The sequence below is a fragment of the Trichosurus vulpecula genome, chromosome 4 (assembly GCF_011100635.1).
Source record: "Trichosurus vulpecula isolate mTriVul1 chromosome 4, mTriVul1.pri, whole genome shotgun sequence".
In the NCBI taxonomy this organism is placed as follows: domain Eukaryota; kingdom Metazoa; phylum Chordata; class Mammalia; order Diprotodontia; family Phalangeridae; genus Trichosurus; species Trichosurus vulpecula.
Window position 1 is genome coordinate 218,907,762 of NC_050576.1, and position 16,626 is coordinate 218,924,387.

Here is a 16,626-nt window from a genome sequence, read left to right on the forward strand (position 1 = left end):
CTCACTGGCTATAATGGGTGGGCCTGGCTAAGGCCCTAGGATGGAAAGGATATTCAACAAGTATTTAGTTTGGATAGATGTGGCCCCTCTCACCTTGATATGGAAACGTACCTCTTTAGTAGGCAAGGGTGTACAGGAATAAACCCCATGACTTTAGATCTTCCTCCCTGGGGCTTTGTTCTCTTCCTTCAATTGTCTGTCTCACTGGTACCATTCAAGTGAACAGAACTGGCACAAATTCAGATGTCCTTTGTGATTTTTTTGTACCACTCTGGCTCTAGCCTCCACTGTTCTCAACCTGTCTGCCAGGTCATAGTTACTCATGCTTTTCAATGTATCTCATTTGCTTGGCTTTTTCCTGTCCCTTCAATGTCAAGGTAAAAAAAAAAAGCACTCTGGAAATTTGTCCTCATGTAAAATCTGAAATCCCTTGGAGCTTTGTGAATTCTGGAAAAAGGGCTTGTCCCCAAGCTATCAGCTCTGACCCTGCTTCTTCTGGCTTTTTTCTTTCTTTTTTTTTTTTTAATAACAAAAGGTACATGATTTTATTTCAGAGCAAAGCACATAGTGTCTGAGAGTTCCATCATCTCTTCCTCTCACAATCCTACCCCACCAAAAAAAGTAACAGTAGTATTTTCTTTAACAAATTGAGGACAAGTGAATGAGAAACAGGTAGGATTCCAAGGCAAATAGTATAAAGTGGTGGGTAAGCAGGCTCTTTGGTCTTCTCCTGACTCTTCCCCAAGTCCTTTTGAAGGAGTTCTAAAAGGTGAACTACACAAGGTGAACAGGTAGTGTCCCCCTTAGATGGTAAGATCCTTGAGGGCAGGGGCTATTGCCTTTTTGTATTTGTATCGCCAGCTGCCTCATACAATATATGGTACATGGTAGCAGCTTAATAAATGCTTGTAGATTGATTGATCTCCAGGGGAAGAGCCAGAAAGAACTACCTTACCCAGGGAGATTCTGGGAGAGGGCTGGTGTTGGGGCTTGTGCCACTATCTTCCAACTCCTCAGTTTAATATCATTAGATTCAGTGACACTATCCTGTCCTCCACCCCTCAAGGCCTATAAGTCCAGCAGGTCATTACTGCGGAGATCTGCCTGGGATGGCTACAATTTCTTGATTGCTGGGGCCTGACCTGACCTTCAGTACAGCGGGATTTTATTAGCATGACTCTCCACTTTATCAATCACTGTTGCCTTTTATTACTTCTCAGGGGCTTTATCACAAGGGCTGCCTTGCCTTCTAGCTAAATAAGGATTAATATTTAACAGGATTATGTGCTGTGGGTTAATAGCACTCCTGGGAAGACAGTTGCTGGGCCCTTCTCACATACTCCCTGCTCTTCATCCTTCTCATTTTCTATAATGGGAAAAGGATCAGATCTGGAGTGAGAGGACCTGGTTTCAAATCCAGTTTCTGTTACCTAAAACCCTTGTGACTTTGGGAAAGTTAAAAGGACACCCAGTTTATTCTTCTGTAAAATGTGCAGGTTGATTTAGGTGATCTCCAAGGTCCCTCCCACCTTTCACAGCATCACAGAATTTTTTTCAGTAGAAGAGACTTCAGTGGCTGTCTAATTCAACCGCTAGCAAAAAGGAATTCCTACTCTAATATACTGTAACCCCAGTGGATGAGGAAGGGTTTGGTTGGTGACCAGAGTGACCTTTTCACTGTTCACTGCTTCCTCCCTACCTTTCTACCCTTTTGGTCTCTGGCTAGTTAATCAGTCATACTCTGTTACATAATTAATGTGTGTTTTTGTTTTTTCTTAAAGCCAAGGGGTAATATAATGGCCCCTCAGGTCTAAGTGGTTCCCTCCTTTGCTGCTTAAGGAATTGATATTAAATGAAAAGTTAGGAGTATAGTCCTAATTCCTGGGATCCCAGCTAGGAAATTCCTTACATTTAGACAGAGGTTTGGCTTTCTTCCTTTATTTAAATTTGTTCATTTCTAGATTATCCCCTGGCCTTTTCATGGCTGGGGCAAAATTTAGGTTAATGAAAACATTTGGGTAATGAAGCAAGTGGAGTGTACAACAGTGTCTGTTAATGGACAGATACTGGCAAGGGAAGTTGGGGAAAGGATGCCAGACCTTTCCTTAGAACTTCCCTCATTTTCCTTAAGAACTGAGCAAAACTGGTGGATTTTGCCCTGAGATGCCTGGAGGGCAGGTGCCATCCTCAATCTCTCCCTGCTCTGCTTCTTTCCTGCTTAACTCATTAAATTCTGGGTGGAGCTGGGGAAGGCTAATCCAATCCTTGCTGCTCAGCTATTGTCCCCATCACTTCAGTCAGTGTGTGCCTCTTTTAAGAACTCTGGCTCCTGACTCATTTCTACCTGAGATCTCCATCTTCTCAAATTGCTTCCTGGGGCTAAGAGAGGAATCCTGTTATCCCTATGAACTACAAATCCCAAGATGCCAGTCAGCTCTCAAACTCCTACTATACCTTACAAGGGGTCATCCACTCTGCTTGAAAACATTCAGTGCAGGGCAACCCAGTTCTTTCAGAGTCGGTTCATTCCATTTTGAGATAGCTCTCATTGTTAGGAAGTTTTTCCTGACAGCAAGCCTGTTTGCCTCTGTTATTCCCACTTTTTGCTCCCAATTCTGTCCTCCAACGCAAGTATGGCCGATCTAATCCCTCATCCATCATGATGCCCAAATATTTGATGATGGCTCTCGTATCTCCTATGAGACCTTGCATATTGTGTGTCTGTGTTGCAGGGCTCTAAAAATGGATTAGTCCACAAGCTTAGAGACCTAATGCCTCCCAAGAAAATAGTAGGATGTGATGTGAAATTATGTTGCCCAGGAGTTAGGGCTGCAGGGGTGGAGGAGTTTAGGTCCGACTGACCTCATTTTCCATGATACTGGAGTCCTTGGTTTTCCAAGATGATGCTGTGGTCAGGAGCAGGAGGAGGCTTGGGCAAGGAGATGTACGGCTTCTTCAGTGGAGGTAGTGGGGGAACGATGTCAGCACGATAGATGACGAGGGTGAAGGGAGAAGAGCGAACTCTCAGCAAATACCTTGAATTGGTCTTCAGCTGAGAAGGTGAGAGGAGGAGGTGCAATAGAAGTCCTGGGGAGGGATAAAATGGTTGGGAATAGCTGCTGTGGTAAATGGGATAGAGAATCAATTAGGGAGATATAAAAGGATTGCCTCATTGTAATGAAGGCCCTGATGGAGACTATGTAACATAAGTTTGTAGTGGACTCAATCAGTACAGTTGTATGATTTTCTCCTGCTCTATTCAGCAGCACATGGATAGGAATGGAGGAGGTAGATGGTGGGACTAATCCAGGTTGAGGTAACTTCTCTGTCATCAAGCACTCTATTTCCCCGCATACTTCTCTGTGACTTGTGCAAGGTTTTGGATCAATCTGACATGGGTACACTAGATCTAAATTCTGTGCAAAGTGGTCTACATTACCCACTGGGTCCAAGTGGAATCCATAACATTCCTCTCTGGTGCACAGCTTCAGCTAAGCTGCTGTATCCCATTTGTTGATAACTCCTGGATGACTTACATTTCAGAATCATGAATATCCTCTTCCCAGTTTCCTTTTTTTTTCTTCTGTCTCTTCATGTAATCTTTGTATTACCAGTGTCTTGCACACAGAAGCTTCTTAAAAAATATATTTGATTATGGAAAGACACAAACTGATGCAAAGTGAAATAAGCAGAACCAGGAGAATTTCTATACAGTGACAGCAACATTGTATGATGACTGACTGTGAATGAGTTGGCTTTTCTCAGCAATACAATGATCCAAGACAAATGCAAAGGACTCATGATGAAAAATACTACCCACCTCCAGAGAGGTTACTGATGGCATCTGAATGCAGATCAAAACATACTATTTTTCACTTTTTTCATGTTTTTATGTCTGTTTCTCCTTTCATAACATGACTAATATGGAAATATATTTCACCCAATTGCACATATATATAACCTATATAAAATTGCTTCTCATCTTAAGGAATGGAGAAGTGTGGGAGAGAGGGAGAAAATTTGGAACTCAAAATTTTTAAAAAATGAATGTTAAAAATTGTCTTCACATGTAATTGGGAAAAATAAAAATATTATTTAAAATATTTGGTTAATTGAACAGGAAAACATTTTGGAACTTCTACCTTACTTTACACATCTTGTGGATAGGCCCACTGTCAGGTGACTTTTGTTACAGATTCTTTTTGGTTCAATATGTCTTCAGGGCAAATTCTTTAAGTTCCTGAGGGGCCAAAAGAGTCTATGGCCCCACTCTCCCAGGCCAGCCTCCTGATTATACTCAAGGTTTAACCATACCTAGTTCTCTGGTATACTAAAGGTTTGACCACACCTTGTTCAAGGTAGAACAAACTGCTGCAGCTTTCCAGTGAGCTTGCTGATGTTATCATTCTATCTTTTTCACCCTGGTTAGTTTTTAGAGTTCTTCCTTTTGCTACTGGTCCATGTTCTCTGATCTCATCACCCCAATGGGAATGTGGCACCTACCATGGCAGGACCCTTTTCTGAAAACTCTATGGATTCTCTGACTTTAACCAGAGGACGTGTTCCAGTGCTTATCTGGAAAATGATCCTACGTGCTTCCCCATAGGATGGTGGGGTCCAGGAGTGCCACATGCAATTCCATCCTTGATTGAGTTCTTCTTCACTTGTTCATAATCCTCGAAACCTGGGCTTTGCTGTGAGTATCAACAAACCATTCCATCTTCATCCTGGTGTTCTTGTGGGCCATCCACCCAAACTCCACCCTAAATTTCCATGACATTTCAAATATATAGATAATCTTTACCTTACTTCATGCCTTTGGGTGCAGGTTTCCTCCCAGAAAATCTTACTGTTATTTCCCTTGGTTTTTCCACGGTAGTTTCAAGGGAAATGGGAGTTTTCACTAGGCTTGGTTGATAAAGGCTTTATAAAGGTTAATGAGATTTCTGCAGTCTCTTAATTTTTTTTCATTTCTTTGTTCATTCAACATTTATTGAGTGCCTGCTGTGTGATATATTCTTCTAGACCCTGGGGAAGATTGTGAAGATGAGTAAGGCATATGCCTACCCTCAAGGAAATTATAGTCTATTGGGAGAGGCAATTCAGGCATGAGGAATGTGTAAGCAAAGGTGTGGGAGGAGTGAAGTGCAGTACACAGTCAAGAAATGAACAACTTGGTTTGACCAGGGCACGAAGTAACCAAAAAGCCTTTGCCAGGTGCCAGAAGGGCATGTTTTGGATACTATCTTGTAGTTTCTGGGTACTCAGCACACATTAAAAAGGGACATTTCTTATCTGGTCAGTCATAGATAAAAACAGTTCAAGATACAAACCTGTTATCTCCTGTCTGTCTCAGAAAGATCTACCTTATCTTCACTTGGACATTTGTTAATGTGCTGATAGGATGTGAGTGGACCGTTTTAGAACACATAAAGAGGATACCTTTGGTCATGTCATTTGGAGATAGGGCCAAAAACATTGAGCTGATTGTACTGTACAGGGTGTGGGATCTTTTCTAGTTTATCAGCTTTCATCATGTGATAGAGAGGCTCTGATTGGAAGTAAGGATATAATTTCCAGGGGGTGAGAGTGCTTAGGGGTGGTGGTGATAGAAATTATTTTGCTCTTCTGTGCATAATAGCCACGTCACCATCACCATCCATACTCCTATCTGCAAACTCCTTTTGTATTGCCTGTAAACATACCATGACTCTCTTATCCTTAAAAATCCCTTACTTGCTCCTGCCATCCCCTTATCTTATATCTCTCCTCTCCTCAGTTAAACTCTCTATGAAAATCATCTACACCAGTTGCCTCCATTTCTTTTCCTTTCACACTTTTCTAAACTCTCTTCAATCTGGCTTCTGATCTTATTCGAAGTTACAAATGATCTCTTTTTTAAAAATAGAGTTTTATTGAGTATTTTTTTTTAAACATAGATTCCCCTTGTATTGCTTATCCAGGGGTGGAGAACCTGAGGCCTTGAGGCCCCATGCGGCCCTCTGGGTCCTGAAGTGCAGCCTTTGGACTGAGCCCAAGTTTTACAGAACAAATCCTTTCGTTAAGGAGATTTGTTCTGTGAAGTTTGGATTCGGTCAAAGGGCCGCACATGAGGACCTAGAGGGCCACATCTGGCCTCGAAGCCTCAGGTTCCCCACCCCTGCTACCTACCTTCTCAGAGGTGGATATGTCTTATAACAAAGACAGTGTTGTTGTTTTGTTTTTAAAGAAAAGGAAGTAGACAAAAAAATTTGTTAACTGATGAACACATTGAATAAATCTGACATGTGCAACGTTTTTCTCTGTCTGTCTCTCTCTCTGTCTCTCTCCTAATTCTTCAAGGGGGTCTTTTTTTTTTGAGGCCAAGCCTGTTCTTTGTTATTTTGTAACATTCATTTTTGATTATTTTGTTTTGTTCTTTCCATTTACAAAGTTGTAGCTGTATATTCCCTCCTCCTCACCCCGCCTCACCCTGCCACTTTTTTGACTTCGCTTACTTCACTCTGTAACATTTCATGTCTTTTCATGTTTCTCTGTAGTCATGTTTCTTAGTACATAGTAATATTCTATACATTCACTTAAAATATCTTTAGCTGTTCTCCATTTGATGGGAATCCTTTTTACTTCTAGTTCTTTGTAACCACAAAAAGTACTGCTAAAAACATTTTGGGAGCCTGTATTGGTAATTAGGATGGGACTTTTTTTTTTCTTTACTGTTTTCTCTTTTAGAAATGCTAAAGTAATCAAATGCCTTTGCTTAAGCCTTACTAGGTGTGAAGCCCCAGGCCCATGCCCTTTTTCTGATTGGGTGTGAATGCTTTCAGCCCTGAACAGAGTATAAAAGCTCAGAGGTTGGTGTTCTGTCTGGGGCTCTCAGCCACTGGAAGAGTGGCGTGGAACTCTGGGCAGCCGCTCTAAGAGCTTCCCGGCTTGTCAACCCAGATGTTGATGCTTTCCTGGTAACTATGAATTGTGATCTGGTCTGTTTATATTGTGTATGTTTGTAATTTGTCTGTATTTGCTCTGAAGTTCAGGTTGCTAGCTTTTCCTCCTGAACTAAGTGAATGATGTTTGTATGTTGGATTAAAGTAAGATTGTTAACCCTTTAACGTTGTTTTCCTTAGGAAAGCAGATCAAAGAACCTGTGCTGGCAGCTCTTGTTGTTGGGCTTGTGTTGGTCTTTCACCCTCACAACAGCTGCTAGTCAGATTGTTGCAATAGAGCCTTTCTTTTTGTCGGTGACCTGACAAAAGGTATATGCTTAGCTGTGGAATCTCAAAGGAAAGAGACATTTTAGCTAATTCATTTGAATAATTCCAAACTACTTTCCAAAATGTTTTATTAATTCAGAGGTCCACCAACAATGCATGTGTCCCATCTTTTCACTACTCCTCCAACACTGACTTCTAGTCCTATCTTTTGTCACTAAGGATCTCTTAATTTGCAAGTTAAATGGTCTTATCTCAATCCTCTTGCTTCTTGACTTTTATGTAGCATTTGAAACTGTTGATAATTTTCTGTATACTGTCTCTTCTCTAGGTTTTGTGACACTTGTCTCTCCTAGTTCTCCTGCTTCTAGTCTGATCTTTCACGATTCTGTCTCAAGACCCTATTCTCTTTTCCCTGCACACTATCTCTCTTGGTGATTCCATCAACTTCATGGTTTCATTTAGCATCTCTATGCAGATGATTCCCAGATCTTCATAGCTTCTTACTTGAGCTGGTCATTCACCCCCAGTTACCTTTTGTGCATCTCAAACAGATTGTCTTATCGGCATCTTGAACTAAGTATGTGCATTAACTTTCTTTTTAAAAATTTTACTTTTTTATCCTGAACACAAAAATGAGCATTTTCACACACTAACAAACACAAAAGGAAGACTGTATATGAAAACTTGAATTTCTATTTCATACTACTTCTTTAAAAAATATAATAAATTTTATGTGATATTTTCCAAACTATCCTTGTCTGTGCTTCCTTCTGAACTTCCTGCTATTCTTTTCTGTGTATTTAAAAATGTTTTAATAGCTTTCTCATTTTTGGCATCATTATTGTCAACTCCACTCCCATCCCACCCCCATTAAAATATCCTTATAACAAATAAGCATAGTTACAAAAAGCAAATTCACAAAGTGTACGTGTCCAAAAAAGCATCCCTCTTTCAGCACTTTGAGTGTACCCTTCTCTGTCATAAGGTAGTGTGCTGTTCGATGAAGTTAGGTTAGGTTTGGATTCGGATTTGTGCTGGCAGTAAGGCATACTCCCAACAGAACAAAGTTTTTATTGAAAGATGGGAAATACTCTATTCACCCTGAAACCACATTATTTAACAATTCCTACTACACAGTTAACGCAGTGACGAAGACAGAGACACAGACACACAGCAGCAACACCTGTTGTTTCAGTATTAAAAGAAAAAGATTATATGAGAAACTTGCCTTCTATTACATAGTTTTAAAAAGTGCATATGAAATTGAACTTGACAGTATCAAAATTTCCCCTCCTATCTGTATCTCCACATCTTCCTGCTGCTCTCTTCTGTGTTTTAAAAATGTTTCATTGTTACTCTTTTCTTTCTTTTCTTTTTTGGGGGGAGAGAAGGGTGGGGGTGCATCCTTTCATTATTGATTTTTCATCCATGATTTACCTATTTGAAAGTAATTTGATCTTGTTTCCATTTTCAACTGATACTGCTCCTTGGGGGAGAGAGGAGGTCATGAGTTTTGTGGGGGTAATGACTAGTGATTCCTTTTGTTCCTCTGTATGGTCGTAGATGAGTATTGTTGGGAACAAAAGTTTCAAGGTCATAGTGGACTCCCCAAATGGAACATTTGTCAGCAAAGTTGTATTATTTTTAATTAAGTTGACAAAGATTTTCTAGGGGCTTCAGCAGACATCTAATCTAATACATCCGCAAAAGGAATCATCATTAAAACATGCCTGACAAGTGGTCAATTCATTTCAACAAATATTTATTATGTGTCTGTTTTATGTAAGGCCTTGGGTGAGGTGATCCCTTAGAGTTCAGCCTAGCTTTATAATTTTATGAATCTTATCCTTGGGACACTTACTATATAGGTTTGACTCCAGAACCAGGTGGTTAATGGAATCTGGGGGAGTCCATTAAAAAAAAAGTAACAACATAGTGAAAAAGAAAGAGCATTGAAGTGAATTGGAAATCAGGACACCTGAGTTCTAGTCTAGATTCTGCTTCTAAATAACTGTATTATTTTGGACAAATGATTTCTTCTCTATTGGCCAGAGTTTCCTTGGTGTAAAACAAGGATGTTTGGACTAAAGTTAGCTTTGGTATTCCATGATGTTCCGTGATAGGGGTGGCCAGTCTCCCAGCTTCTAGGATGGATGCCTCGTGGAAATCTGTTGAGGTAGTTCAGCATCTCTGTTTTATAGATACAGAAACCTAGGAAGGCATGATGTGTGTGTGTGTGTGTGTGTGTGTGTGTGTGTATTCATCTACCTACACTCCTTAAGGTAGGGACTGTGTCTTCTTTTACCTGTATCCTTCATCCTCTGCCCCTACCCAGAGATGTTTACACAGAGAGTGTTCATTTCACAGTATTGAGTAACCAAAAAAAAAAAAAGATCTGATTATATTCAGAGAGTCAGAGAACATGAACCTCTAATTCATAGCATTTCTAGGCAAATGAACTCAGGGCCTCAAATAAATTATTTTATTTGTTTTTTTGGAGGGGGGAAGACAAGGCAGTGGGGTTAAGTGACTTGCCCAAGGTCACACAGCTAGTAAGTGTCAAATGTCTGAGGCTGGATTTGAACTCAGGTCCTCCTGACTCCAGGGCTAGTGCTCTACTCACCTTGCCACCTAACTGCCGCAAAGAATTTTTTTTTAAAAGATGATGTTTGAAGACATTAGGTAGCAGCTAAATAAAAGTTTATTTAATATTCCCCCCCAATTATATGTAAAAACAATTTTTAACATTTGTATTTAAATTTTTGAGTTCCAAATTCCCTTTCTCCTTCCTTGCCCTTTCATTGAGAAGGCAAGCAATTTGATATAGGTTATACATGTGTAGCCAGGCAAAACATATTTCCATATTTGTCATGCTGTAAAAGAAAACATAGACCAAAAAAAAAAAAACCCAAGAAAAATAAAGCAAAAAAAGTATACTTCGATCTGTATTCAGACTCCATCAATTCTTTCTCTGGGGATGGCAAATAAAAGTTTAGAGAACAATTGAAAACACAATTTACAGCTTACATGCTAGAATTTCTCAACTGTCACCGGAGGGCCTCAGATAAATCACTGGATATATTGAATCATATTACAAAAGGGAAGAACAGCCACCAATGCTATTGGGCAGCTAGGTGGTTCGGTAGATAGACCAATGGAGTTGGACTCAGGGAGACCTGAGTTCAAATCCAGCCTTAGACACTTAACTAGCCGTATGATTCTGGGTAAGTCATTTGTAACCTGACTCAATTTTCTCATCTGTTAATTGGGGATAGTAATAGCATCTACCTCCTAGGGTTGTTGTGAGGATAAAAGTTTGTTAATGCTTGTTAAGTGCTTCACAAACCTTAGAGCGCTGTATAAATACTAGTTATATTTATCTATCTGTCTAGCTATTATCTATCTATTATATGGTAACGAATGTCTTGGCATCTGAGTGCTTCCAAATCTCTACATTTTTACCTACTAATCTGCTTTCTGCCTAAGGATAAAGTCCTATAAAGTCATTAAACTAGCGACATCGTAGGTGTAACAACCCTTGCTTAGCAGCTGGAATATGAACGACAGGGCCATGTAGGCAGATGAGCTGTTCGGTATGGGAGCTGCTAGAGAGGATGGAGAAAGCTTTGTGATCATTGGGAATAACATGAAAGACTAGCAGCACAGAGAAAAATGCTGAGGTGGGTGGGGGCGGGATGAAAGGTGAAGCCGTCATAGCATAGATTTCAATGTCGTCGATTTCCCACAGATTATTCCACGGATTGAATGTCATAGCTTCCCTAGAAGACAGTGAAACATGTGTGTTGTCATTAACAACAGGGTTCTTAACCCTTGCTGTGTCATGAACCCCTTTGGCTGATCTGGTGAAGTCTATAGACCCCCTCCTCCAAATCGTATTTTTAAATGCATAAATACATAGGAAACAAATTATATTGAAATCCAGTTATCAAAATACCAAGTTCACGGACCCCAGATTAAGAAACTCTGCTGGAGTGGCTGAATACATGGATTTTTTTGCCTCATGGCTTAGAGGTCATTCCATTCTTGTGGTTAAATTATGATGGTGGTGAGTAGGAGGCAGAGTGAAAGAAAAACTTGCGCTGGAGGGTTCTGACGCGTTGATGTGATTTCTGTCCCCTTCAGCCGATGACCGCAGCAAGGACACGACAGATAAGTAACCCGACCTCGACTTCTGCGACTTCATTAGCTCTTAAAGTTCTAATTGTTTAGATGAATCGTAGGATGTGAATGAATTTTCATCTCACTGGGGTTGAGAATTTGCTCGCTTCCTATTAGCCATTGAAAGAAATAGTTGAGCATTTAAATTAATTCAACAAACATTTATTAAGTGCCTACTATGTGCTGCATAATAATCATAGTAATTGCTATTTGTTTAGCACTAAATTCCAGGCACTCGATCCTTATAGCAGCCTTGGGACATAGATGCTATCATTACTGCCGTTTTACAAGTGAGGAAACTGAGGCAGAGAGAGATTAAGCGTGTTCAGGATCACACACCCAATGCACATCTGAGGTAGGATTCGAACTTGGGTTTTCCTGATACTAGGCACAGCACTCTATCCATTGTGCCCCCTAGTTGCTTACTTTTGCAAGGTTGTGAAGAATGGGAGAGACAGCATGGGATTGAAAAAGAAGGAAATGTCCTGATATTCAAAAAAAAAAAAAGAGAGTGGAGTTTGCAAACTATAGGTTAGTGACTTGGATTCAATTTCTGGAAAAACTGTAGACTATATCAGAGGGATGATCCTTGAGAGCTTAGGGAAACACCAATCACTAGGAGGCAACACGGATTTATCGAAAATTGGTTTGACAGGGTTCCTAGACTGGAAGCCCAGCAGAACGCTGGAGAAGATATTTCATTAAAGACCTTGTTATTCTTGTAGACAAAATGGAGAGCCATTGGCTAGGTGATATTTCAGTTACGTAAGGAGCTGTGTAGTTGAACAGCTCATAGAACATTATCTTGTAAATGATGCCATCCGTTTTACTTAGTCTTATTTAGGTGTTGAGGCAGCTAGGTGGCTCAGTGGATAGATCACCGGGCCTGGAGTCAGGAAGACTAGAGATCAAATCCAGCCTCAGAAACTTGCTGGCTGTGTGACCCTGGGCAAGTCACTTCATCCTCAGTTTCCTCGTCTGTAAAATGAGCTAGAGAAGGAAGTGGCAAACCGTTCAAGGATCTTTGCCAAGAAAACCCCCAAAAGGGTCACAAAGAGTTGGGCATGACTGAACAGCAACAACAAATTTGGGTGTTACTCATTCTGTAATTGCCCGGGAGAACCATCCTAACCAAGTGATAAGTTAGCCTGATAAAGCTAAATTGCGTGTGATCTAAATCCCCTATAGCAAGCAAATTCACCAGTATTGCTTTTCTTTGACGACCATGCAGCTTAAGCTTTATTTAGGGAAGTGGAGTGTCCAGAAAGAGGGAGATCATAGCCTCAGTACGCTCTGCCCTGGTCAGACCATACCTGGAGTATTGTGTTCAGTTCTGGGGTCCCCATTTTAGGGAGGCCATTAATAATTTAGAGGAAGGTGGGCCCAAAGGTTATACCATGTGAGGACCCACTGAAGGAGCTCAGGTGTTTAGCCTGGAGATTATTCATGGCAAGAAGCAGCGTAGGGGAAGGACAGTGGTAGGGGTTGGGGCATAATAGCTGAGATAGCATTTGATCCTCATAGATAATAAATATATTTTGTCTTGTAGACAAAATAGAGAGCCATTGGCTCTCTATACAAATAATTTAAATATAAATATAATAATTTAAATGTAAAATAATATAAATGTTATATATAAATATAATAAATGAGCTAACATTTGATCTGCGCAACACACCTGGAAATAGTGACTGTTATCCCCATTTTGCATATTGAGGAAACTGAGGCAGACATGTGACTTATCTAGGATCACACAGCTAGCTTCTGAGGCTGGATTTGAATTCAGGTCTACCTGACTCCAAGTCTAGCATTTTATCTACTGTACTGCCTAGCTGTGGGTCAGATGTGCTCCTTAACTTCTTTATCAGAAGTGTGTGTGTGTGTGCGTGTGTGTGTGTGTGTGTGTGTGTGTGTGTGTGTGTGTGTTTGAGAGAGAGAGACACTCACAGAGAGAGAATCTGTCACCTTGGTGTGGATAGTGGCCCAGCCTCCATGCTTGGAAAAGTGTGAAAAAAAGATGGATTTGGAGTCAGAGAACCCCAAGTTCAATTCTCATTTCTTCTGCTTATTGTCTCTGTGGCCTTAGGCAAGTCACCCAAACTCTCGGGGTCCCAGGCTCCTCATGTATAAAATGAGGAGGTTGGACTAGATGGCCTCTGAGATCCTTTCCTGCCTCTAAATTTATGATTCTAAGAATGGAACGTCACACAGTCATTGCATTCTCAGAGTTGATCACCAGGTGTCACTGTTCAGCTGTAAATCAAACTGCCTATGTGTTGGGGGAGAAGGCTTCCAACAAATATGTCTTGAATAGGGGGCCCCAGCACAGCTGTGCATCCCTCTTTCCTTCTAGTTTCCCTTGGAATTTCCCAAGGAAGACTTTCTTTAAAAATCTTCCCAGGAAGGGTAGCTGAAGGGTGAGCTTTGGAGATGCAGGGAAAGTGGATGTTTAAAGGGGGCCAGGAGTGAATGACTTCCTTGTCACTGTCCCCTACAAGTTCATAAGGAAGATGAACAAAAAGGAGACTGTTTTTATTCCAGCCCTGTTCTCTCTTCATGTGGACTTCCCCCACCTCTTTTCATGTTCTTCTTTGTCTTTTGAGTGTTTTAATAGAGAAAAATAGATTATTGATTTTCTATCTGCCTGTTCCTCCTGGGAAGATGAGAATGGATATCTGTATGTCTTGTCCCACCCTGCTAGGAAGGCTGTAGACTTGACCCTGGGGGGATGGGCTTTGACCTCAGCCAGGGGCAGGGATGCTCCAGGCTGGAGGCATTCTCAGAACTAGGAAGAAGAGGGAAAGAATGGTAGATCTCTGCTGAGGGAAAGGCATCTCAAAAGATCTTCAAGAATAGTTTTAATGGATCCCTCTTGGGGAGTATAAGCAGTCGGTGGAGGGGGGCTGGCTGGAGGGGGGCTGGCTAGAGGCCGCCTTGGTTGAACTATGGTTGAAATGTCATTTTATGCCTCATCCCCCCACCTCAGTTTCCTTGTTTGTAAAATGATGGGGTTAGACTAGGTGACCCATAAGGTCCCTTCCAGCTCCAAATGTATAGTTCTATGGTCAGATGATAGACTGTTTAAATTCTCCAGGCTAGAGTTTAGGGTGTCTGGTTCACCAGTCCTATCATAGTCTTCATATGTGGGTCCTTTATCCATGTACATATGGGACCAAAACCATAGCATTGGAAGGGATCCCAGAGATCATCTGGCTCCCTCCACCCCCATTGCACAGAGGAGAAAACCAAGGTCCAGAATGATTACCTGGCCTGTTCTTCTTTCAGAGGGTGAGGACAGAACTAAGGTGAAGCAGAAGCAATTAACCTTAGCAGAGCACAAAGGGTTCAATCACACTGCCTGAAGCAGCAGCGTCCAGTCACCCCATGGGAGAGATGACCTGATATTCTCTGGACCTCTGTGTCTCCATGACTGTGTTCTGTGGATTTAAGGATGGCCAAACGAGGCTGCTTCTTCCTCTGTAATCTCTTCCTGGTCTTTCTTATTTGCCCTGTGGTCTCCCCAGAACCACCCACCTCTGTCCTCTCTCTGTGACAACTTCAGCTTCAGGGAATCTGAGTAGCATCTCCATTAGAACTTGGGGAAAAGAGGGAGAGATATAATTTGTAACCAAACAGTCTCATTTCCCTTTTTCCTCCTGAGGGATGAGCTGGCACCATTTACCTGGTATATTTCATGCTCCTGACATTTCATTTACAACAGAGCAATCATGTCCCATAATGAGGAGGGTGCAGAGAAGAGAAAGCATGAACTCAGATTGAGGCTTTTCATGGGGAAGAGATGGATAGACCTACAGGCCCGGCCAAGGTTGCTATCAGACCTCAGAGCTTGTACTGAACGGATGAAAAAGCCTTTATGAAACATTTATTATGTGCATAGCACTGTGCTAAACATTGGAGATATAAACACAAAAGCAAGATGGTCTTTGCTCTTAAGGAACTTACATTAGGAAACCCGTATAGAGGAGGTGCCCAGGGAGGGATATTTTGGTCTGAGAAGTTACCAGGGTGCTACGTGGGAACCCTGGGGCAAATTGATGGACACATGCTTTCCAGCAATGATGTCAATTTGATGATTGTTCCCAGAACTAGGGGTGGATAGGAATAAGGAAGAGTTCTCCCAGTGCCATAGCATGAAGATTGCCAGGGAGCACCAGGGTGGGTCTGGTTTGGGCTAAATGTCTTGAATTCTCACCAATTAGAAACCTATTGTTTCTATGATTAAAATCAATGCAGAGGGGAGAGGCGGCTGTTCCCATTTCCTTCACCTTCTTATGAAGCATTTATCAAATTTTCCTCTCTTAGTCTAAGGAGTTTACATATTGATTTGATCTGCACTGGGCACCTTTCAGATCTTACCACTGAGAGCGCGTATATTGTTTCAGGTGGCAGAGATGAGAACATCATGGTGCCGTTCCTTGGCCTAGCAGAATGGGAGGAGAAATAGTTTCATTGTTGGGTTTGTATCCTTGGAGCCTGGCATAGTTCTAGTTCTTTAAATATAGTATGTGGTAAATAAATATTCCCTGAATTAAATTGAATTCCAAAGCTTCTGGGGCCTTTTTAAGGATAGGTTTAGGGCATCCACATTTTCCTCATTGGACTACATCTCTGGGTTTTCCTGTCTTCCTCAGATCCCACCTTCAGGTCTTTATCTCTTGGCTTACTCCTAAATTGTCTCCTACAAAATCTGACTGGGTATTTTGAATAACCTCTCCCAAAGGTTGCAGACTGGGGATTATGGGGTCTGATGAGGGGTCATCCAGAGGGAACTTTTTACAAGGTACTTTCTGGTACCTTAGTTTTCCTCTGAAATTGCAAGGATTCCCCTAAGAGGAGGAATAATCAGAGAATAAAGGAAGAGAGGAATGAGAAAGGGACACAAAGAAGGAATAGGGAAGGGAGGGTGATAGGACTGCGAAAAAGCAAATTCCATAGGAGGGAGTAATAAGTCGTCTTCAGAGAGCCAAATTAGTTTCAGCAGTTAACACTAAAATTTTTGTTTTAACCAGATGTGATTTCACCCATGGAGAGGACTCCCAAAGAAGAACTTCATTTGACAATGAGGATTGATGCCTATTTGGCAACTTATAGTCTTGAAGAGTTCCTGGGGACCTGGGAGGTTAGGTGTTTTGCATGGTGTCACACAGCTAGTCTACATATTAAGGTGAGACTTGAACCCAAGTCTTCCTGAGTTTAAGGCCGTGCTCTATATTCA